This window comes from Protopterus annectens, chromosome 6.part0, assembly GCF_019279795.1.
Source record: "Protopterus annectens isolate FY-2018-M chromosome 6.part0, PAN1.0, whole genome shotgun sequence".
Classification (NCBI taxonomy): Eukaryota; Metazoa; Chordata; order Ceratodontiformes; family Protopteridae; genus Protopterus; species Protopterus annectens.
In genome coordinates, this window is record NC_056737.1 from 1,316,120,422 (window position 1) to 1,316,144,390 (window position 23,969).

Genomic DNA, 23,969 nt, shown 5'->3' on the forward strand with positions numbered 1-23,969 from the left:
ATTTTTTTCTAATTCCATCATATACACAGAGATTGTATAAATAATCTGTAAATCTGTACCTGTAAATATTTTTGTATCCAAATGATCTTGCTGTTACTATCTATATATACATAGAAACTAGTACAAAACTGTTAATTTAATTAACTTAATTTTGATTTATAATTTCTTGTTATACACCTATTTGTCATGTAAGTTCTGTCCTGAATGATTGCAATTGTATTTGGAGTTTTTCTCCTTGGGTATTCACTGAAAATGGGCCCTTGGCTCAGCTGGACCAACCCGGTTAACAAATGACAAATAAATAAATAAAATAAAATAAATAAATCTGTAATTTCCTTGTATCCATTAATATATTAATACTTAGTGCATTATGATCAGATAAAAGGCAAAGGATAGTTTTAAAATAATTCACTTTATTAAGTAAACCTGTAGAGGCATAAATCCTATCAGTTTTAATGTGTGTCCAATGCACATAAGAATAATGAGTGAAGAACAATGACTTTTCTGCTTTTACTATTAACGCAACTAAAATAATATTACTAATCCATCTGTTTAGTGCTTTAGCTGATGCTGAATTTCTAGCTTTCATCTGTTCATTTGTATCTTTTATACTAGATATGCAGTTAAAATCCCCTTCTGAAATTAAACTACCCATCCAATGACTTTGTAGTATGTTTAAGTGAACTTTAGCCACTCTTACACCTATTCCAGGGATCCAGTTATAATTAGTGTATAGAGTTTGCCATTATATTTAATTATTATAAATGCATACATTTATTTTGGATCATTAATGACTTCCATGAACTTAGGCACTGCAGTAGATTTTCTCCAACTTATAGCAGTTCCTCTCCTCTTTTTGTTAAAAGAAACAGATGATAATATTTTTTAACCTAAGTTATTTAAATATTGTATGATTTGTCTATCAAGTGAGTCTCTTAGAAGAATATAATGACTCCTCTATTTCATTTTAGATATCTCATTAATAATTTCCTTTTGTTGCCATTATATAATCTATTTACATTAACAGATAATACTTTAAAACTCTCCATACTGTGTATTTTAAAAAAGGTTTATTTTAAAAGATAATATGACACATTTATCCACCATATTCATTTAATTGTATATAAGACTCTAATGAAGTCCTACAACACTATCTTAACATTCCACATTTTTGTTTGATTTCTTCTTTTCTACAAACTAACCTACTAAACTCATAAAAAAACAAGTCTACAATTGTAACTGTATATATCACTAACAAAATACAACCTACCATGGATAGCAAAGTTCTTAGTTTGCCTATTTAATAGACAAACTACTATACTATCTATCTACCTACCAATACCTAAACATTCATCAAAAACTATCCAAAAGCTACTGTGACTTACAAATGATTATTATAATATTATATATGTTAAAAATAATAATGGACTATTAATTTAGAACTATTCTCCCATTACACCATAAAAGTGCAAGAATCCTCTTTTATTAATCTCAAATATTAAGTAATCCAACAAATAATGTATTATATACCTATTTATGTTATAGTAGTATAAAATATCCATTAAATATTCCTAAATTATTCACTCATTCAACATTATTATAACTTAATCTGCAAATAAATTAAACCCTGCATTTGAGCAGGTGTCTGCTTGTTTGCATGTCGTGCAGCATTGCTCACTGGCATGTAATTGTGCACCATAGCTGGACAGACTAACGCAACAGTTTTTTCCTTTAGTTACAGCTGTAGTACATTAGTGTAGCCCTCATTCTTAGTACTTTCCCAGTCAAAGAAATACTGCTAGTGAGCTGGAACTATCTAAATTATCACCACCACCACCACCAACAACAAAAAAAATCTAGGCAGAATGAGCTCCTCTTTGATTGATCCTGAAAAGCACCCCCTAGTGACAACAGTCTTCAACCTAGCATTATGGACAGTTGGACTATGGTTGTTCTCTTGCCAATCTTGTTGACGTGGGACTCTTGAGGCAGTGTAGCAATTGCTTCATGTAAACTGACAACCATCTACTAATAACTCACTCTAGTACAGAGTGCGAAAAATGTATCTACACCAAGAATCTTGAATCCATGCTCTCTCACAATCAAAACAGTAACACGGAAGAGGTTGTCAACCCACCCACAACTACACATGCACTTAGTACCACTAGTCATAGACATAGTATACATCCAACAAAAAAATCAAAATAAGTAGATGTTCTCTCAAAAAACCTACCTAGACAACAGAGACCTGCAAAACAGAAGACTGCTACAACTAACACAATTACCACAGCACCCATGACACATAGCAACACCAGTGTCTCACCAACCAAGCCCATAAGGCATAACACTCAAAAAGCAAATTTTCTAGTCATTGGAGACTCAATAGTGAGACACACAGATGTCCCACTCACCTGGCCAGACAAGGAGAAAGTCACAGTTGGCTGCTTGTCCAGTGCCAGGATCCATCTGATCATGTATGCACTAAGATCTTTCAGCAACAAGTACCATTATGACTCTGTCATAGTTTATGTTGGAGTGAATGACCTGAGACATACCTCACTGGACTATATGAAGAGAGACACAATTGAGCTCTCTGAGTATGTGTCCCAGGCAGGTATGTCCCTAGCCTTGAGCAGCATATCATCCTCACCTAGAATGGTGCTGTCTTCTAAACAGGCTAAAACATGAACTAACATCACCATTGAGTACCCTTTTCAATCATAGTCTAACAGCAGGCTTTGTTCCTGTGGAATAGAGAACAGCAACAGTTATTCCCCTCCACAAATGTGGCCTAGTGACAGACTGGGGGAAATTACAGACCCATAAGCCTGACCACCCTGTATCTCTAACCATTTGGCTATGTGACCAGGCCAGGGGATGTATCATTATGGACCTCATAAATAAAGACATAGGCAACCTCAAAACCCTGGATCCTACCCAATTCAGCTTTGTCAAGGGTAGATGCTGCTTGTTAAATCTTGTGTTTTTTTTATCAAAAATATGACCAGGGCCATTGATGAGGACAAATCTGTGCACACAACATACCTCGACTTGGCAAAGGCTTTTGACACAATCCCAAACTTACACATTACCAATAAACTTAGCAAACTGAATGTAAACCCCTTTGTTGTAAGATGGGTTGCTAACTGACTCACAAAATGGACACACACTATCAAAGTGGGTGACTCCACATCAACCAGTATATCTGTTACCAGCAGGGTGCCACAGAGGTCAGTGCTTGGCCCCCTACTGTTTGGTATATAGTTCTCAGAAGTTCAGTTCAAAACTAAGGGGTTGTGGCTGACCAAGTTTGCAAATGACTGCAAACTGGATACAATTATTGAATCCCCAAATGACACCATAAATTCTTGCTGGGAATAATGCCCACAACCCTTCTAGACATGGGCAGCCATTAATAAATGCAACCTTGAGTATTAACTAACATTTCTATGGCATTACATTGGGATGAAACTGTTAGGCTTGAAATGACCTCAGGGTCAATAGCCTAGTAGTCTCCTATGATCCTAAATAAGTAGTATAAAGTGTGACCTGAAGAGCTAAATATATCTGTAAACTTAAAGGTGACAGATAATCTTATCATACTAAACTATAATACAAAATGAAAATTGATGCACATATATATTCATCATGCTAAAAGATATACACATATTTGATACACCTAATAAAAGTACTGCATTATTTTTTAAGACCACAAGTATCTATATCTCAGAATTTCTAAATGTTTCATCTTCTTTCTGGTCCCTTCTTTGAAACTTTCTATTTTTGTATCCAGTTTGTCCATTTTAAGTAATGCATACTAGATATTAGTAACTGGATGTCTTTTTTTAACTAGAATCCTGAGTGCCACTTCTAAATATCAAAAGCAGCATGGTCCAGCTCACCTATTAAAATAGGTGAACACATAGTCAAATCTGACAATGATTATTCCAGTAAATTAATGAGTAAAAGAAAATCATGATTACCAATGATCAAAGAACTTAAAAAGAACAATAACAAAGTCAATTTTTTGTTTCCTGCAAATACCATATTTTTACCTTCTGAAGAAACCCAAATGTTTAACACACTGGAGGAGGCATCCAGTTTTGATAACAGCAATAAAATCCTTAATAATACTGAAGAAATGTAGTAGAGCACTACATCCCTGAAGAGACAGAGTGAGCTAAATTCGTGGAAAGCTGCTTCTAAAACTAAAAATCCTAAAAACAAGTAACTCTCATTCTCTGATTGCAGGACTATTATTTTCTGAAACAATAGATTTGCCCTTTAAGTAAAAGGTTTGTACTAGACTTTAAGCTTTAAAACATATGCAAGTATGTATTTATATTTTAAGCTAAAACACTTTTCATGATGAGGAATATAAAAGGTTAATTTTATTGTTTTACTATATTTACAGCGAAAAAACTTAATATATTTAATTTGACTATACCTATAAGTGTGTTTCTAAATTTTAAGCAAATACTTCTTGTAATATATTATAAGTAGTAGAACTGGTAACATTAATATATATATATATATATATATATATATATATATATATATATATATATGCTATATATGTTAAGAATTGTATTGTATTTGTTTAACTTTGCTTAGTATGTGCATTGCTGGGTTAACTGAGTGTCAGATCTAAGTAATATGCTAATTAGAAGTCTTAAAATGTTGGTGATTTTGTTTTCTGTTCCTGTGTAACACATTCCTTTCACAGTTCATTTATGAAACAGCCGACACCTCGAGAGAAAGCTTGAGAATAAAATAATGTTTAATTTCTTCAGAATGCTGGATTCTTCCCACCTTGAGCTGTCCTGAAGAAAATCTAGGTCAAAGTCCATCACTAATGTCTGCGAAAGAAGAAAATAACTTTCTATTTTTTCTTAAGTATATATGTGAGAAATCTACTCAAAATAGCATTTCTTTTCTTTTCTTAGAAATGAAAAATGGTAAGACAAAAGCTATAGTATTGCTTAATACTGAGATGTTGTACCATATAATTTGTTTACATTTTACATGTTAATAGCTTATGCTGTACTGTTATTAACTTTAACTATACATATTAACTGTACATATTACTTGAAATAAGTAAAGTTAGATGTTTGTTATTGATTGGAACAGTGTAAAAAAAACAAAAAAGAATGAGAAACTTACAGACAAAATTAGCAGCTGCTGTGTGCCGTGATTTGTCATTTTTACAGGCTGTAGTCAAATTCTGATGTCAACATATAAAGCTTACATCAGAGCAACAGTTCACAATGGCTAAAAACATACATTAAAATTAAATTAGTTGGAATTCTTTTATATGCCATCAAGACTGCTTGTAATGCTAGAATTAATACGAGTAAACATCTTATGAATAATATGTATATGCACAAGGAATGCAATATCTACTATGTAAGATTAATTAAAGAGCAGTATCAGTAAATTAAGAAATATACACATATACTATGATCTTTAATATCAAGCTTATGGTTGAATAGCTCTTTGATGGGAGATTTTAGAAATGCAAGATATACAGAATAAGATAGAATACTAGTGGGAAAATAATACAGAAAAATATATTTAAATAAACTGATTTTAAGAAAGATGTCTATTACATATACCTTCATATGACAGAAATGTGAAAGTACAAGATCTCATATAATTTACACCGAAAATCATATAAAATATTTGAAAATAATCTAAAAACTGAAATTTGAAGCTTGGTCATGCGAACGTTGAAGCTTTTTATATGCTGTATATTATTTGATTCACCAGGACTACCTGAAATAACTAATTTCATAAGTCAAAGCTTAAACGTGAATGTTTTATTGCTGAATCATTACATCCATTTTGATAGAAAGTAAAGCAGATTGTTCAATATATTTAATCCAGAAAGGGAGAGTGGGATTTGAAATGAACACTTTGTAACATTTTAATACAATGTAGACTGCATTTTTGACTCTATAGAAATAACAAGACATTCTCTTTAACATCAGTAATGAACATATTTTTATGAAGTAGTTTAATAATCTAAAGAATTTTTAAATATTCTGATATTTGACATGTTAAGAGCATTACAGAAATTTGAGATATAGTCACTTGTACTTTAAAAACTAATTCAGAGCTTTTTGTTATAACTATAAAATATGTGTGTGTCTTTTCACATAATAAATATACATGTACATTGATTTCTGTTTTGTATTATAGTATAGTATGATAAGATTATCTGTCACCTGTAAGTTTACAGATGTCTTTATCTCTACATGTCCCACTATGTTATACTTATTTATTTAGAGATCTAGTTCAAATAATGTTGAATGAGCAAATAATTTAGGAATATTTAATGGGTAATTTATACTAATATTACATAAAATAGGTATATAATCTATTATTTGTTGAATTTTTTAATATTTGTGATTAACAGAACAGGATTATTAAACTTTTATGTAGCAATGGGGGAATAGTTTTAAATAGTAAAATATATAACTAAATTGATAATCTCTATTATTTTGACCTATATATAACATTATATGAATTATTTGTAAGTCACAATAGCTTTTGGCTATTTTTTGAAGACTTTTTGGTGTTGTTAGGTAGAGCAATAGTATAGTAGTTTGACTATTTGACAGGCAAACTAGGAACTTTGCTATCCATTGTAGGTTGTATTTTATTGACTTGTCTTTGCTTTTGTTATGTTTGAGTTTTAGCAATTTGGTTTGTAGAAAGGAAGAATTCAAAAAATCTGGAATGTTAAGATAGTGTCAGAGGAATGCATTAGAGTCTTATGAATAATGAAATTAATATGGTGGATAAATGTGTCGTATTATTTTTTAAAATAAATCTTTTTAAATAGACAGTATGGAGAGTTGTAATATATTATCTATAAATGTAAACAGATTAAATGATGGGAACAAAAGGAAATCATTAATGAAATATATAAATTTGAGGAGACATTATATTATTGTGAGAAACTCACTTGATAGATAAAGATATACACAATTTAAATAACTTAGGTTATAAAATGTTATCATCTGCTTCTTTTAACAAAAATAAAAGAATAACTGCTTTATGCTGGAGAAAATCCACTATAATGCCTAAGGTCAAGAAGTCTATTAATGATTCCAAAGTAATGTATACATCTGTAATAATTAAATATAATGGCAAACTCTATATACTAGTTAATTTTTACTGGATCCCTGGAATAGATGCAGAGGTGGCTAAAGATCATTCAAACTTACTACAAAGTCATTGGAATGGTAGTTTAATTTTAGCTGGTGATTTTAACTATATATTTAGTATAGAATATACAAGTGAACAGAAGACAGCTAAAATACCTGCATCAGCTGAATCACTAAACAGATGGATTAGTAATGATAATTTACTTGACTTAGTAATAAAAGCAGAAGATAAGTCATTGCTCTTCACTCATTATTCTTATGTGCATGGGACTCAAACTAGAATTGATAGGACATTACAGATTTTTTATAGAATCCCAGTATACATGATGAAATTAAAAGAGTTTAAGAGCTACCTTAAGGAACAAATTCAGAATGGAGAGATAGGCTAGTAATAAAATGAAAGAGTAGGATAAAGAATTGTTAGAAATACAAGATGAAATACACAAAGCAAGGTTTGAACAACAAACAAAAAATTAGATAATGCTGAAGTCATTAAAAACTTAATGACACAATACTTAATTGACCCTACCAAATTTTTTACCTGCACTTTTTCCTCTAATCATACCTTCTATACTACCTTCTCCAGACTTTACCTCCCATCTCTCATCTCCCCTCCACATCTATCTTTCCCAACTTCTCCTTGTCATCTGTTGGTTTCATACCATACAAAACAAGCTCTATTTAGTTGATTCTTGCTCTAATACTAATCTCCAGATACTCTCTCACCTCTTCTTTTTTACCAGCATAAACTTTGAACAAACAGTATATAACATTTTAACGTACCTCAGATTGTAGCATCCTATGTTATATTACCTACTTTTTTTAATCCATCTTAGACATCTATTTTGTTCTTTTTGAAAAAAGTCTCACAGAGAAGGATTACTGTCCTCATTAGCACTTTACTACCACTGTAAACTATAAACTAATATAATTAAACTTTTAAATGTACATCAGATATTTTATCCAATGCTTATGTTATGTAATCTTGAATGTATTTTTGTTTCTTCATGTGCTGTTTAAATTGTAACTCACTGAGGAGCTTTTCTCCCAGGGTCTCCAATGAAAATAAGCTATTAGCTAAGTCGGAATAACCCTGTCAAAAAATGTAAAAAATAAATAAATAAAATAAACAAAACTGTTTCAATGCATAAAGTGGAGATAGCTTTAGAAAAAAAATTGCATAGCTATGCAATGACTTCAAAAAAGATACAGAGATTAGCTAATAGAAGTAAGATATTAAGCAAAAAGGCACAAATCAATAATATCCAAAATCCTCACACGAATAAGCTTTATTCACATATATAGAAAATGCTTATTATCTAAAAAAATGCATGAAGATCTTAATAAATGTAAAAATAATGATCCTGATTATTGCAAAATTGACAATTATTTAAAGAAAAATGTTTCTATTAAACTTAATGACCAACAAATATCTTTGTTGAATAAGCCTATTACCCTGCTAGAAGTTAAAGAAACTTTAAAAAAAGGGTAAAAATGGTAAAGCACCAGGGTTAGAAGTTTTAAGCATGGGATCATATAGTCTTATTCCGTTAGAATTCTAGAATTCATCCCTCATGAAAATTTTATGTAATCCCACCTATACTTAAACAAGGAAAGGAGACTAAGTTAGTTTCCTTATATTGGCCAAGTTCATTATTAAATATAGATTATAAAATATTTACTGCCATTTTCAACACAAGTTCAAACAGGATTCATAGTCAATAGATTAATGTACAATAATATGAAAAACATAGCAACTATCTTATATTTAGCAAAATGAATCAACAAGAAATTGTTCCTAATTAGCTTAGATAATGAGAGAGCTTTTGATTTTGCAGATTGGAACTACTTGTTTAAAATCACTTCCATTTCCAAAACAGTTTATTGGAATATTAAAAAACATGTATAAAGACTCCAAGGCATATGTTAGAATGGAATCATACATTTTCAATGATTCACTATAAACAAAGACACAAAACAAGGATGTCCCTTGTCCCCTTTATTATTTGCATTAGTTAGGAAAACCTTAGCTAATAGTATAAAAAGCAATGAAAATAATGGTGGATTCTAAATTATCTCAGATTGCAATCTAAAATACATTTTTTTTTGCAGGTGATATTTAACTAGCTATAGGAGATTTAAATCATTCAATTGAAGAAATAGATAAGGAAATTTAAATGTTTCAGTAGGTATCACTACTAACATTTAATAATAATAAAACTGAAACCTTACTGTTAAATCATTTCCTAGATAGTAAGTTTAAAGATAAATATAAATATAATTGGGAAGGAAAAGAGCTAAAATATTTAGGAATAAAAATCTATCAGGATGTGGGCAAGATTATTAATACTAATTTTGAAAAAGTAATTGAAGAAATGATGCTTCTTATTTAAAAATGGAATGAATATTTTTTTTGAGGATTGGTTAGTACTTATTAAAATGATTATATCACCCAAGATTATATATATATATATATATATATATATATATATATATAACATGCAACAGCTTTACTACCTGATTTAAAAAAAAAAGCTTTTAAAGAAAATGGGGGAAAAACATTAACTTCATTCTTATGGTATTATACAAAGCCAAGAATTGCTTACAGAAATCATATAAGATTATGGGAATAGCTTACCAGATGTAGATTCTTATTTTAATTTTGGAAGTTTAAACTCTATTATGCTCTGGTAGACTCACCTTATACTAGACAATCTAAAACCATCCTGGCACAGATTATAATAAATTCTTATACATTTATTAAAGATGGTAAATTAGAAATACGTAATATTACTTTCATCAGGTTAATAAAATTTACCTTAGAAGGGAATTAAATTCAATCTTTATACTCTGCATATATATAAAAGCAATTCTTAAAACAGTTAAGAAATATGTTTTTAAAACTCCATTAATATCAAAATGGAAATGTTTGTGCTTTTCCATTGCACATATATCTAGAGTTAAAGAAACTCAGAACAATGTTAACATTAATTACTAAAAAGGAATGGATTAGTATTATGATCTGATTGCTTTGAAAAAGAAAAACTAAGTCGCCACAATATTTAATAAAATAATAAAAGTTGGATGAATCTGATAACCACTAACTATTATCCATCAGTAAGTAATTAAATCAATTTGTGGATAATATGAATGAAGTAAGGAATTAAATGAATTTGTGGATAATATGATTGAAGAGGAACAGAACACTATTCCCGCATTATATGAATATATGAATGCTATTATCAAATGTAGATTGACCTACAAAGGAAGCTTGTCCAAGTTATATAATAATAATAATAATTTTGATGTAAAATTCTGGAATTTTTTAGATAGTAGTGTTAGAGTGTATTTAACAGTGAATAAAAGATTGAAAGTAATTCTGTTACAAATATGTAACATAAATAAGGTATAACATAAAGCTTGCTTAAATGTAGAAATAGAGTTTAGCAATATGTGATTTGAAAATAAGGAATCTGCTTAATGGACATGTTTCCTTACAGTCTCATTAAAAATGTAAAAAAAAATTGTGTGCATTTCACACTGTCACCAAGAAAGCTGACCTCTTACAGACTTGGCAAGAATGTAAAAAAACAGAATGTATGCATTTCACATGGTTAGTAAGAAAGTTAACCTGCTTCTGTAAAGAATGGATGGGAGATAGGAAATTCACCCCGGGGATCATGTCAGTTGCCCTGCTAGACAGGGGCCCAGAGAAGTAAATATTGTGGGAAGAAACTTCCAGAGAATTGTCATGGCTAGGCTTGCATAGGCCTTAGGACCGATAGCCTAGGATCAACCTATGAACCTATGGACAACAGGAAAACAATCTGTACATGTTTCTATCATATGGCACTGTTAAGCAAGAAAGTTTGAATGATCAAGTCAGCATTTGTATGTGTTTTCCCACAAGGTGTTTCTTTAAAAAACAATATCAGCATTACAGGATGAAAACATATTTTTCTGAAAACACCAGCAAACAGATGTTCTCATACAAAGTCCAAAATAAAATACCAAGAGAAAAACAGGATTTGAACTGTGTGACTAAAACTGTATATAAGAACTGTAAATCAAATTATGTTAGAGATAAATGTATTTGTGTAGGAACACACTTGTTCTGAGGTAATATTGTATCTCTCACATCATCCATGCTTTTTAAGAAGTAAAGTAGAACAGTACCTGAAGCTTTTTATTGGTTACTGCTCAGAGTTTTAGGTGCTGCATCAGTGTACACTCTGCAAGTTTCTGTGGGCAACAGACTGTGATAACTAGACTTTTATTTCAGCAGAATCGTCAGCAAGACCTAGTGTCTTAAGCAGACTTCGGATCCATCACAGTAACAACACCCTGATTAGCACCATATTAATTTTTTAATGGTGGGCCTACCTGCATTCGAACACAGAGGGAGTGGTAAACCCTGCAGAGGGTCGCTTCAGTCAAATTGCAGTAACTAACATTTGTACATATGTGTAAATCCTAAACAGAAGTACTCCAGTTTATGCAGCTTGTAGTAGTAAAGTTTCTCAGATGTCTGAATCCAGATTTATTTATTTATTTATTCCAGTTTGGTGACCGGGGAGGTCCACTGGACTCGAGAGTCCATTTTCAGTGGAGGCACGGGGAGAAAAGCTCCAGATAACAAGTTACAAATAATGTTTACATTGTTAACCTGCAAATGTTCGCATAACAAGTTACATAACAAATAGAATTTTTCACATTCCTAAGTTACTTATCAAGTTGAAATAACAAAAGAAAGATTCTTTTACATTGCATACAGTATGTAGTTGTAAAAATGTTTTATAGCAGGATGGGTGGTAGATAGAGAAGGAATCCAATACTAAGTAGTTAAGAAGATTACAAGTAGTTATGAAGGAGAGGAAGAGAGACATAAGAGTGAGCGGCTGGGAGGAGATTGGTTATAACTTATAGTAAGAATATAAGAGAGAGGTTTCAAGGGAAAGGAGGTTAGCCAGGAGAGAAGGAAGGGGGGAGGTTGGGAGGTATGGTGTGAGGAGTGCAGTTACATTTTCTGTGAAGAAGCAGGTAGGAGTGTAGTAGTCTTTTGAAGGTGTTTAGGTTGTCACAAGCTCTCAGAGTGGAGGGCAGGGCATTCCATTTTTTAGCTAGGGTGAAGGAGAGTAGACGCTGACCAGCAGGACGCTTTGGTTTGTAGATGGAGATGAGGTTTTGGTGAGTGGATCTAAGGAGTCTTGGAGGGCTATAAGGTTGGAGGATATTAGATAAGCAGGGCAGCTGGTGGGTTGATATAGTAATTTGTGGGCTGAGACTAATTGGAGAAAGTCTAGTTGATTGGGGAGTTCTAGCCAGTTTATAGTTAGTAGGGAGGAGGCTTTAGCCTTAGGGGCAAATCTGGAGATTTTGTTGTAGCATATTTCTAGTCTGGAAGTAAGGGTAGAAGATAGATTAGTAAGCAGAGGAGCACCATAAAGAAAGGATGGGAGAAGGTAAGTTGTGGCTAGGGTCAGTCTAGTAGAGGGAGAGAGGAAGTGATTATTCCTGTAGAGTAGGCCGAGTTTTATGTGGGTTTTCTTGAAGTTAAGTTGGATGTGGGTATTGAATTTTAGGTTTTCGTCAATGGTGACTCCCAAGAGTTTGGTGGCGAGAACAATATCAATGACAGAGTTGTTGAGGCTGGTAATTTGGAATGAGTTTTTGTCAATGTGGCTGGATTTTGAGGGGGAAAATAGGAGGATTTTAGTTTTGTTGGCGTTTAGTGAGAGGTGGTTTTGGTGCATCCATTTTTCAGTGGTTGAGAAGGCAGATTGAGTTAGAGTCTTGAGTTCAGTTTGATTGGAGGCATAGCAGATGAGAGTGGAGTCATCTGCATATTGGACAATTTTGGTGAAGGGAATGGTTTTGTGGAAATCATTAATAAAGATGTTGAATAGCAGAGGGCCAAGAATGGAACCTTGGGGAACTCCTGTGGGTGTTGGAAGGAATGTGGAAGAGGATTTTCCCCATTTCACAGCTTGGGACCTGTCAGAAAAATAACTGGAGAACCAGGAAAGAGTTTTAGGCGAGATGTCAAGGTTAGATAGATGGTTAAGTAGATGGGTGTGTGAAATGGTATCAAAGGCTTTAGAAAGATCTAAAAGAACAGATTAAACTAAGTTACCAGAATCTCGGGCCGATTTGATAGAGTGTAAAAAGGAGAGAAGGGCTGTGCTGGTATTGTGTCCTGGGCGGAAGCCATGTTGGGTGGGAGAGAGCAGTTGATGTTCAGTTAGGAATGGCAAGAGCTGTATGTGAATGCATTTTTCGAGAGGTTTGGAGATGGGAGAGAGGATGGCTATGGGGCGGAAGTTGGAGAAGTTACAGTTTTTGCCACCTTTGTGGAGAGGGAAAATAAAAGCAGAATGCCATAGTTTTGGCACATATGACTCAAGAAGTGATCTATTGATCAGGATGCTGATAGGAAGAGCAACACTGTCAGAGGCAATTTTTAAGAAGGAGGAGGGAATGTTGTCAGGAGCATTGGTGCAAGGTTTAATTTGTAGAGAAATTTCTTTATGAGGTTGGTGGATACTGGTTTAAGTTTGAAAATATGGGGAGTGGGAGGAGGTGGGGTGGAAGCTTGGGAGGAGGTTGGTGGGGGGATGTTATTTGGGAAGGTTTTGGTTAACTCAGCAATGGAGGAGGTGAAGAAGGTATTGACTAGTTCAGCAATTTCCAGGTCAGATTTGCTGGTATCGGAACAAGGGTTTTTTGTGGTACCAGGCTTGAGGAGGGTGTTTATAGAGTTCAAAAATTGTTTGGGGTTTTTTGTATGGTTTATTTGTAGGTGGCTGTAGTAGAATTTTTTATCTTTAATGACTTGTTTTTTGGCTAGGTTTCGGAGCTGTTTGTATTTTAGTAGCAGTTCTGGCTGTTTGTGGTGGAGATAGATTTTCCAAGATTTGTCTCTTTGTTGCATAATTTTCTTGGTAGATTTTGTAAGCCAGGGTGCTGTTTTGGCTTTAACCCTTTTGGTTCATGTTGGAGCTAGAAGTTTAGGATAGAAAGGAATGTAGAGTTGAAGAAGTCTACGGCTTCGTCAAGAGGCAGTGTTTTTAGAGGGTTCCAGTTGATGAGCTTAAGGGAGGCAGAGAAGGTGGAGGTATTAAAGTTAGTTAGGTTACTGGTATGTAGGAGGTGGTGAGAGGTTGGGGAAGTGGAGGTGGCTTTGAGGGTGAATGCAGGGAGGTGGTCTCCTAATGGGTCGGGAGTGACACCAGATGTAGTGATTCTATTTGGGTGGGACACTAGTATCTAGTCTAAGATTGAGCTGGGGTGGTTGGTTTTGTTGGGTCTTGTGATGGTGTGAATAAGCTGAGTAAAGTTGAATAGGTTAATTGATAAGGTGGGATTAGGGTCTATGATTTTTTGCCAGTCTATATTTACGTCTCCCAATATGTAAGTTTCTTGTTTTATATTTGTGCAGGTCCAGGAGAGGAAGTCTTCTTAGGTATTGGTGTTATTGCCAGGGGGAATATAGAGGGAGATGATGCAGATAATTTTATGGCTGTTTAATTTTTGATTGAGCCTGCAGTGCAGGAAAGTCACAGTGCCATTAATTCTTAAAGGTGGACATCGACTTTACACAGCAGTTTGCTGCCTGTTGTGTTTCACCAGCTTCTCAAGTGACTCTGAAAAATTTCCAGCTATCAGCAACAACAGCCTGATCACCTGTTTTCTTGCTAACTGGTAAGACCTTTTTTTTGTGTCACATTTTAGTATGGATGCTATTAGGCATAATTCAAACAGGTTTAAGCCAAGCTTAAATTGCAATGTTGGTATATACAGCACATTAGTAAATGTAAAACCTTATTAGGGCAAGTTGATAGTAAGGCATTATGCAAATGTATTATAATATTTCACTGGTATCTCAAAGAAAATCATATGTGGTATGACAAATGTTTATTGTGTGATTCAACAAAAACTGCATTTTGTGTGCTTGCCATAAAAAAGTATTGCATGATATTGCTAAAAAATAGACTGTGAAGACAGACCTTTTCATGATGAAAAATTAACTAAGGGTAAAGTGTTTCCATTATGTTGGACAGTTATGTCCTGTCTCCACATGTGAAAGGTTTATTTCAGAGTTACAACAACAGTCAAATCAGTTACTGACAGAACCTCTAGTACATCTTGTTACAAATGAATGTAATAAACTTCTAAAAGTCAGACACAATGAGTTCAGGAAGTTTAGACAAGTTATACAAACATTTTTTTTCAAACGTGCATAGGACTTTTAAATTCAGCAGAATGGGTTACTGAAAAATGTCAGAAAGACCATGTAGAATTACAGCAAACTCTTGAACAACAGTTACAGGATAAAGAAAATAAATTAGCTGAACTGACAGAGACTGTCTTCCTCCATACAACAGTTACAGGATAAAGAAAATAAATTAGCTGAACTGACAGAGACTGTCTTCCTCCATACAATAGGTGAGCTTAAGGAAACATTGGAAAAGTGCAGGAAACTACAGCTAATCTGTACAAAACAGATATATTTTATAATATGTTTGTGTTTTGAAAATGGTTAAGCATACATGGTAGGATGGTAGGATCTGATGTCTGGACAAATAATTCTCAAATGTTTAAAACTTCCTTTCAGTTAAAGCAAGACATGTATCAGTACTACAGTAAAGTAGAGCAAATAACTGCCATCCTCATATCATAGTCAAAATGTACACAAAACAATTCTAGGGTATAAAAATCAAATAAAAATAGTTAACATCAGTAAAGATTTAAAGTCACAAGACTGACATGCTTGTATAAAGATTTAAAGTCACAAGACTGACATGCATGTTTTTTCTTTTCATCTAAAGTACATCTGTTACAATGCACAAGAATAGCAGGCAGACAACAGCAAATATAAATAATATAAATATAAACATGTATTAGTTAAGCCAATATCTATTTGTTTTTTTACATTTTTATATAATTGTATAGTAACACCCTGCCAAACAGTTAAAGTTCTGAATTTTAAAAAGAAATAAAATCACAGATGGTATTTGTCAAGCAGTCTTTGTAAAATGAATGGCAGGGCAGTTAAATAAATAAAAAAAAAATACTGAAATTCGAGTTACAAAAAGATGTAAGCTAACTGTAAAGTAATCTCTAGGTATGTAGTGTAAATGCATAGTTATGCAAATCACAAATATTTATTATAATTCTAAGTGTTTTATAACTGCATTTTACTATTAAACTGAAAGTGTATCAACAGATGATTAAAGGAAAAATGCTAAAAGGGTTAACTATGGTCTAGAGAGTCTAAAATGTAAGCTCAGACCTTCACAAACTAGATAAATAGTTACAGGAAATATTGAGCAGATAAGGTAAAACAACAAGACTGATTGCCAGACAAGTGGCTTGAGTTTTTCTAAAGCATTATAGTTATTAAAACATAATTGTTAAAATCCAAAAAGAAGTGCTGGGGTAAGGCTCCAAAATCCAGAATAATACGATGGAAACGATATCCTCACAGTACTGTCTTTATTAACACACACTAGCGCTTTCACACAAAGCTTCTTCAGGTGTATATGAAACAGTAAAAAGAACACCTTTATATAAGAAAAAATCGCATCACATGTCCACAGGTAAATCATCTTAAAGGCATATAATCCCTTATAATAAAAATAAAAATAATAAGAAGAAGAACAATAGATAAAACAATGTATTTCAAATCCATTATATAAAAATATATATAAAAATATATATGCATATTAACATGCGAAAAATCATCTATTTAAACCTCTCTTGCAAAGTATTGGCTTCATGGGTACACAATCATTGAGCCCATGTCCAAAATTCGCTCTTAACATCACTATCCATCTTGCTTCTATCTCCTCTGTCCTCGCTCTAATATCCCCTCCTCTAGCACTCTCATATGACCTAGATACAACCTTGAATCTAAATACATGTTGCTCACCCGTACTAATAACATGTTTGGCTAAAGCATTAACCTTTGACCCCTTCTTGATGTGATATGCATGCTCCCTTATTCTCTCCCTTAAAGTGCGGCCTGTTTTGCCTACATAAAAATTATTACAGATGATGCAGTTAGCTAGATAAACCACATGGGAACTCCCACAGGTGGCATTAACCCTAATGTCGAAGGTCTTCCCAGTGTCAGGATGCTTAAAAAACAAAGATTCATCTATAAAACCACATTGCCCACATTTACCACATGGTTTGGTTCCATCTATCAACCCTTCATCAGACGTTTCTTTAACTCTACATAACCTTCTCTTTAAGTTATTTTTATTCCTGAAAGTATATTGGGGTTTCAATCCTATAATACCAGAGATTGCAATCCTATAATACCAGAGATTGGTGGATCAGTTGTTAAAATCTCCCAATGTCTGCTGATAATGTCAGTGTATATCTTGACATGTCTGGTATAGGGAACACATACTTTCAATCTGTTGTCATTCTTCATAGATTGTTTAGAAGTTTCCTCTGAGAAATAAGGTCTGGCCCTGGTATACCTCAATTGTCTAACAGTCATCTCATTTTTCATCACCATAGTATGATTATAGCCTCTTTCCCTCAACTCTCTATTAGTGTTTAACATCTGTTTCTCATATTCATCATTTTTGACACTTAACCTAGAGGCTCTGTAAAATTGATTCTGAGCAACATTGTTAAACACATAGTGAGGATGCATACTATCCCTTGATAGTAGGTTATTTACTCTGCATTCTTTCCTAAACATCCTAGTAGAAATCTTACCAAATGAATCTTTTTCAATGTACATATCTAGGAAATTAATTCCTAGATCTGAATAATTCAAAGTGAATTTCAAAAACTGGGTCGTAACATTGAGATATTCAATGAATTCAATGAGTTGACAAACTGTACCTTTCCACAGAATAAAACAATCATCGACAAATTTTCTATAAAACAACACAAGGGAACTGTGCGGTCCTTTAAATATATATTCAGTTTCCCATGTGACCATCACAGCATTAGCGTAGCTATTCGAGCAAGAGCTCTCCATGGCTACACCATTTTTCTGCCAGTAAACTTGCCCTTTAAACAAAAATACATTGTTATAAAGGACAATTGCAATCAACTTCTGTAACAAAACTATTTTGTCTGCTTTATGTAGACCAGCTTTAACCAATAACTCTCTTAAAAAATCAATCCCTTGGTCATTGGGAATCACAGTAAAGAGAGAGACTACATCAAGGATAGCAAATATAAAATGTCCATCTACATTACCTTGTTCAGTGAACTCATATAAATCATGTAGGAATTGTTCAGTGTCCCTTAGAACATGTCTTAACATATCTATGACAGGCCTCAATTTTGTCTCAATAAAAATAGATATAGCCTCAGTGCACCACCCTCTACCTGAAACTATATGTCTCATCGGTGGCCTCCTAAAATTCCTATGTAATTTTGGTAAACCTTGGATAATGGGTAATACAGGTTTAGAAACCAAAAAATAGTTGGTTAAATCATCACTTATTAAACCTACTGATTGCTTAGATCTTATTTGGTTATTTACTGTTTCAACCATTTTACAAACATGTGTGGTTTCAATTCTTACATAGAAACTCTCATCATCTAACATCTCTTGCATTAAGTCTTCATAGTCACTTCTATCTAATAGCACTACCTGTCCCCCCTTGTCTGCAGGTCTAACTACCAAACTCATCTAATTTTCAAGTCTGTGTAGTGCCTCAAATTCATCCTTAGTTAAATTATGTTTTTTATTCCCATGTTTACTACCATTAAATACATTGTAGATGTCTGATACACAAATCTGTTCAAAGGCATTAATGAGTGAATTCTGTTTCGGAATATAAGCACTAGGTTTTTTAAAGACAAACTTATGCTCATCTTGTTCTTGTTGAAACATAAATTTCAATGTTAAATTTCTAGTGAACATTTTCAAATAAAAAAAAAACTATTCTATTCTCACAGCATAAAGCAAATAAACAATACTGCCATACTACAGGGGGAGGGGTACTTTCTCAGTTTTACACTGACTGTGTGAGCAGTATTGTAAAAGGGTCTAAAATAAAGCCACAGGAAGAAATAACATCTCATTCCTTCTTGACAATACTCTTTTGGGGGAGGGGAAAACCGGTATTAGTGCATTAGAAATACTGGTAAACAGATTAAACCTGACAGGATAAAATATTTTACAAGTTGCTAATAGCTATTATGCTAGTTATTATTGTATTGTTTAGTATTAAATTGTATTTACAACCTGTCAAATTGTAAAACTATACAAGAGATGGCTTAAAATTGCTTTTTTAAAGTTATACAAGAGAGAGTAAAAATATGTGAAAAAATTAGCAATACCGGTCACTATTTTTAATATGTTTTTGGCAAGACAGTGTTGGTATGCAAAAAGCATAAATGTTTCTAATTTTTAGGTATGTAATTGCCTTTGGTGGCAATTCCACTAAATACATCTAAAGAGACATAAAAATTTCCAAGATTTTGCTTGATGTTACTAAATTTGTAGATTGGACTAAGTATACTTTAGAGTCTTTGTATGTACAAATACAGAATAATTCAATACAAATAAAATTAATGTCTAGCAATGAATATGTGTGGAGAACCATGTTTAAAAAATGGGTTTAGGGTACCTACTAGATTGAAATGCATGAGTAGCAAACAGTCTGTGTAGATATATACTGTATAGGACACATTGTAAAGTAACAAGTTCAAAAGTTGTAATTTTATTACTAATTTTAGTTTTATCACTGGTTTTTGGACCATCATTTTATCAGTACTAGTATTGGTTACCCCAGTTAGAGGAAAATTATATTACAATATTGTACTCATACAGCTAATGGACTAATATGTACATAGCATTCTTTAGTGTATAAATCATGTTTTTTTTTAAATCCTCAAGTATTAAATATACTGAAATAATTACATTCAAATATTTATTATCTAAGCCCAGTTCAGTATTATATCAAGGTGTTTAATGTGTTCACTTCACTGTCAGCCAAGGTGTTAATGGGCAGTTCAGAGATATGACCACAATGTTATGGTTATATGACATTGAAACTGTATATTTTCAGCTGTGTATAAATGCTTGCAGTAGCACATAGACTAATATTTATAAGAGATAAAAACTATTTCTAATCTTTTAGTATAAAATGATTAATAAAAGTAAATAGTTAATTCAACAGCTGCAAAGAGTTAATGAAAAAGTTCTAAGTCATACATTAAATTCTGTAATTGCAAAAAAAATAAATTAATTAATCAAGTTAAAACTAAAGCAGACACAGCTCATAACCGATAAAATATTTTCACAGAATGATCTGCAAAAGAAAAAAAATGTTAAATACATTCAGTTTTAGTAGTAATACTTGATATCATTGTATTAACTATATAAAATTGCATTTTGACTTGTTGTATCAAAAGAAGACTAAAGGTTTTGTTTCCTATAAAGTGTTTTAAGTATGTTTTAAAATAAAAAGAGTGACTTGTTAGAGTGTATTTAACAGTGAATAAAAGATTGAAAGTAATTCTGTTACAACTATGTAAAATAAATAAGCTATAAAATAAAGCTTGCGTAAATGTAGAAATAGAGTTTAGCAATATGTGATTAGCATCCATACTAAAATGACTGTGGCTTGAAAAATAAGGAATCTGCTTAATGGATATGGTATCTTACAGACTCAGCAAAAATGTAAAAAAAATAGAATGTGTAAATTTCACACTGTCACCAAGAAAGCTGATCTCTTACAGACTTGGCAAGAATGTAAAAAAAACAGGATGTATGCATTTCACATGGTCAGTAAGAAAGTCAACCTGCTTTTGTAAAGAATGGACAACAGGAAAACAATCTGTACATGTTTCTATCATATGACACTGTTAAGCAAGGACATTTGAATGATCAAGTCAGCATTTGTATGTGTTTTCCCACAAGGTGTTTCCATAAAAAACAATATCAGCATTACAGGATGAAAACATATTTTTCTGCAAACACCAGCAATCAGATGTTCTCATACAAAGTCCAAAATAGAATACTAAGAGAAAAACAGGATGTGAACTGTGTGACTAAAATTGTATATAAGAACTGTAAATCAAATTATGTTAGAGATGAAGGTATTTGTTAAGGAACACACTTGTTTCAAGGTAATATTGTATCTCTCACATCATCCATGCTGTTTGAGAAGTAAAGTAGAACAATACCTGAAGCTGCAACAGTAGTTTGTGCGATTTGTTTATAAAATGTTTTTTATTGGTTACTGCTCAGAGTTTTAGGTGCTGCATCAGTGTACACTCTGCAAGTTTCTGTGGGCAACAGACTGTGATAACTAGACTTTGATTTCAGCAGAATCCAGCTAGCAACACCTAGTGTTTTAAGAAGACTTCGGATCCATCACAGTAACAGTACCCTGAATAGCACCTTAGCATTAATTTTTCAAGTAGTAAATTGAGTAACTCTATAGACATTAAAAATGAAACCTTGTTACTTAAATTAGTCAGCCAAACTTCTTCAAGTTTATACTGAAGTTTCTTTTTTATGAGGAAATATATACATAGAATGTTTGTTACTCCTTATAAGATCTCTAAGTTTATAAAATGACTACTTCAGTTTGTTGGAGATGTAGTAAAGATGTAATAGCTGATTGGATACACATGTTTATGGATTTTGAAAAGTTAAATGTATATCGGAAAGAGTTAAGTATATTTTAAGGGGTTATGGTCTGATAATTGTTTTTTAACTAGATCAGTAATACTAATGAATGTTCCACTTCCTGTATCTGTAAAAGCCAAAGAGCATAAAATGTTTTGAGCTTACTTTGTAGTCACTTGAAAAGTTATTACAAAAAAATTGTAAATCGAACTCAGTTCCTACATTTAAAGAATTTTCAAATTTAACAGCAATCTTAGGTAAAGTTGAAAAAGAAGTGATCAGAATAAAATGTATAAATCATACTTAGACTTTTAGTGCTTGGGATAACCATGAAATGTTGCTATTGAAATACCAAGATTCTTAATATGTTAATTATATAAGATTACCCTGATGATTCAATTTATTCCTATCATAGTATAACAATAAATGAAGGTGAATTTCTTCCTTTCTGTTATGGATTGTAAATATGATAAATTAATAAAAAGTTTCTTAAAAGAAAGAAATGTATACTAAGATTCATAGACAAGCTGTGAACCGAGTAGTTGCTTTACATAAAAAGAGGCCACATTACACACCAGCAGCACTTTATAACACTATGTTGTACTGCACTGTGATGATTAACAGCACGACACAGAGAATACATGCACATCAAGAGCACATAATGATATGCAAATTAAGGTGGTTAGGGGAACGAGACCACAACAACAAAAAAATGTATACAAGGTAAACATCTTAGTGATTCTTAAAAGAAATGAGAGGAAATTGCTCAGCAAAGTTCATCAGACTACAAAAGAGTGAAGCATGTCAAACATATTAGAGCTGGAGATAGTAAACATGATCTTCATTGCAGCAGCAGTTGCACGTGACCATTCAGTGGCTATTAGTGACACCACTTACAACCAGTGTGTCAATACAAATGTTACAATCAGTGAAAAATGTTTAATTTATTTACTAACCAGGATATTATTAATTATTTTCATGCATTTCTGACACAATGTATGAAGCTTGGTTGTTATGTATCACCTACATTCTAAATTTCTAGGAATGCAAGGCCGTCCTATCCTTATGGAGATGAAGGTATTTAAAGCAGTTGCATTTGTAGCTACAGGGACCTTTCAGAGATCTACAAGGTACACGCTAGGCATTTTTCAGGTTCTCTTTCCAGGTTAATCAACAAGTTTCTCAGCACAATGCTTCTACGTGATGAATGGATGAATATATTTTTGTTTTCTAGAAAAAGAGTAAAGAGCTGCACCTATGTGTGCCTTTTATGCCACTGTGGATTTCTTGAGGTACTAGGTGCCATAGACTGCGCACATGTAGCTATAAATTTCCCACCTAACCACAATCTCATAGGTTTGGGAATAGGAAAGAGGATCATTTCATGAACTGCTAGGGTATATGTGATGCACATGAGATTATAACCAATGCTGTCACTGAAATAACTAGTTACTGAAAGAAATAATAATTTAATGATTGTCTCTCCATTGCCTTGACATTTTGCATTATACATTTTTAGTATTTTATTGTGTCTCTGTTTGTAAATATCAACTGTTCACTTTTCTTTTTACATGCTGTACATACTAAATGTTTTTTTTTTGTGTGTGTGTGTGTGTGTGTGTGTGTGTGTGTGTGTGTGTGTGTGTGTGTGTGTGTGTGTGTGTGTGTGTGTTGTTACTGAAAAGGGACTAATGACCAGTTCACTTAACTAGTTATCAAATTGAAAATAACTAGTTAGTTCACTAAATAAATAAATAAATAAAATAAGTGTGACCACACATCACTCAGGCAGTTTGCGTTATTCACACATATGGCGCTTACATGTCAGGTATATCACCACTTCCTGCTGTGGGAAATTCCATAGGTCCATCTAATTAGCAAGTACAGCCATTGTGCTATAAGGAAGCATATACAGCTATATATACATCATTGAACACATCTGACACACCTTATGCACTTCTCTGAAATCAAATATAAAAACATCTGTCTCAGATATCTAAAAAATTATGAACTAAACAATATTTAAAGCATTCCAAATAAATCGATGTAAACCACACTTTCATTCAAACAAAACTGTATCAGTATTTTAATTTATAAGTTACAAGTTCAAAAGTTTTACTATAACTGCCGTCACTGCCATACATTGCCAATTATCTTTCCCTTTTTACTTACATTTTCAA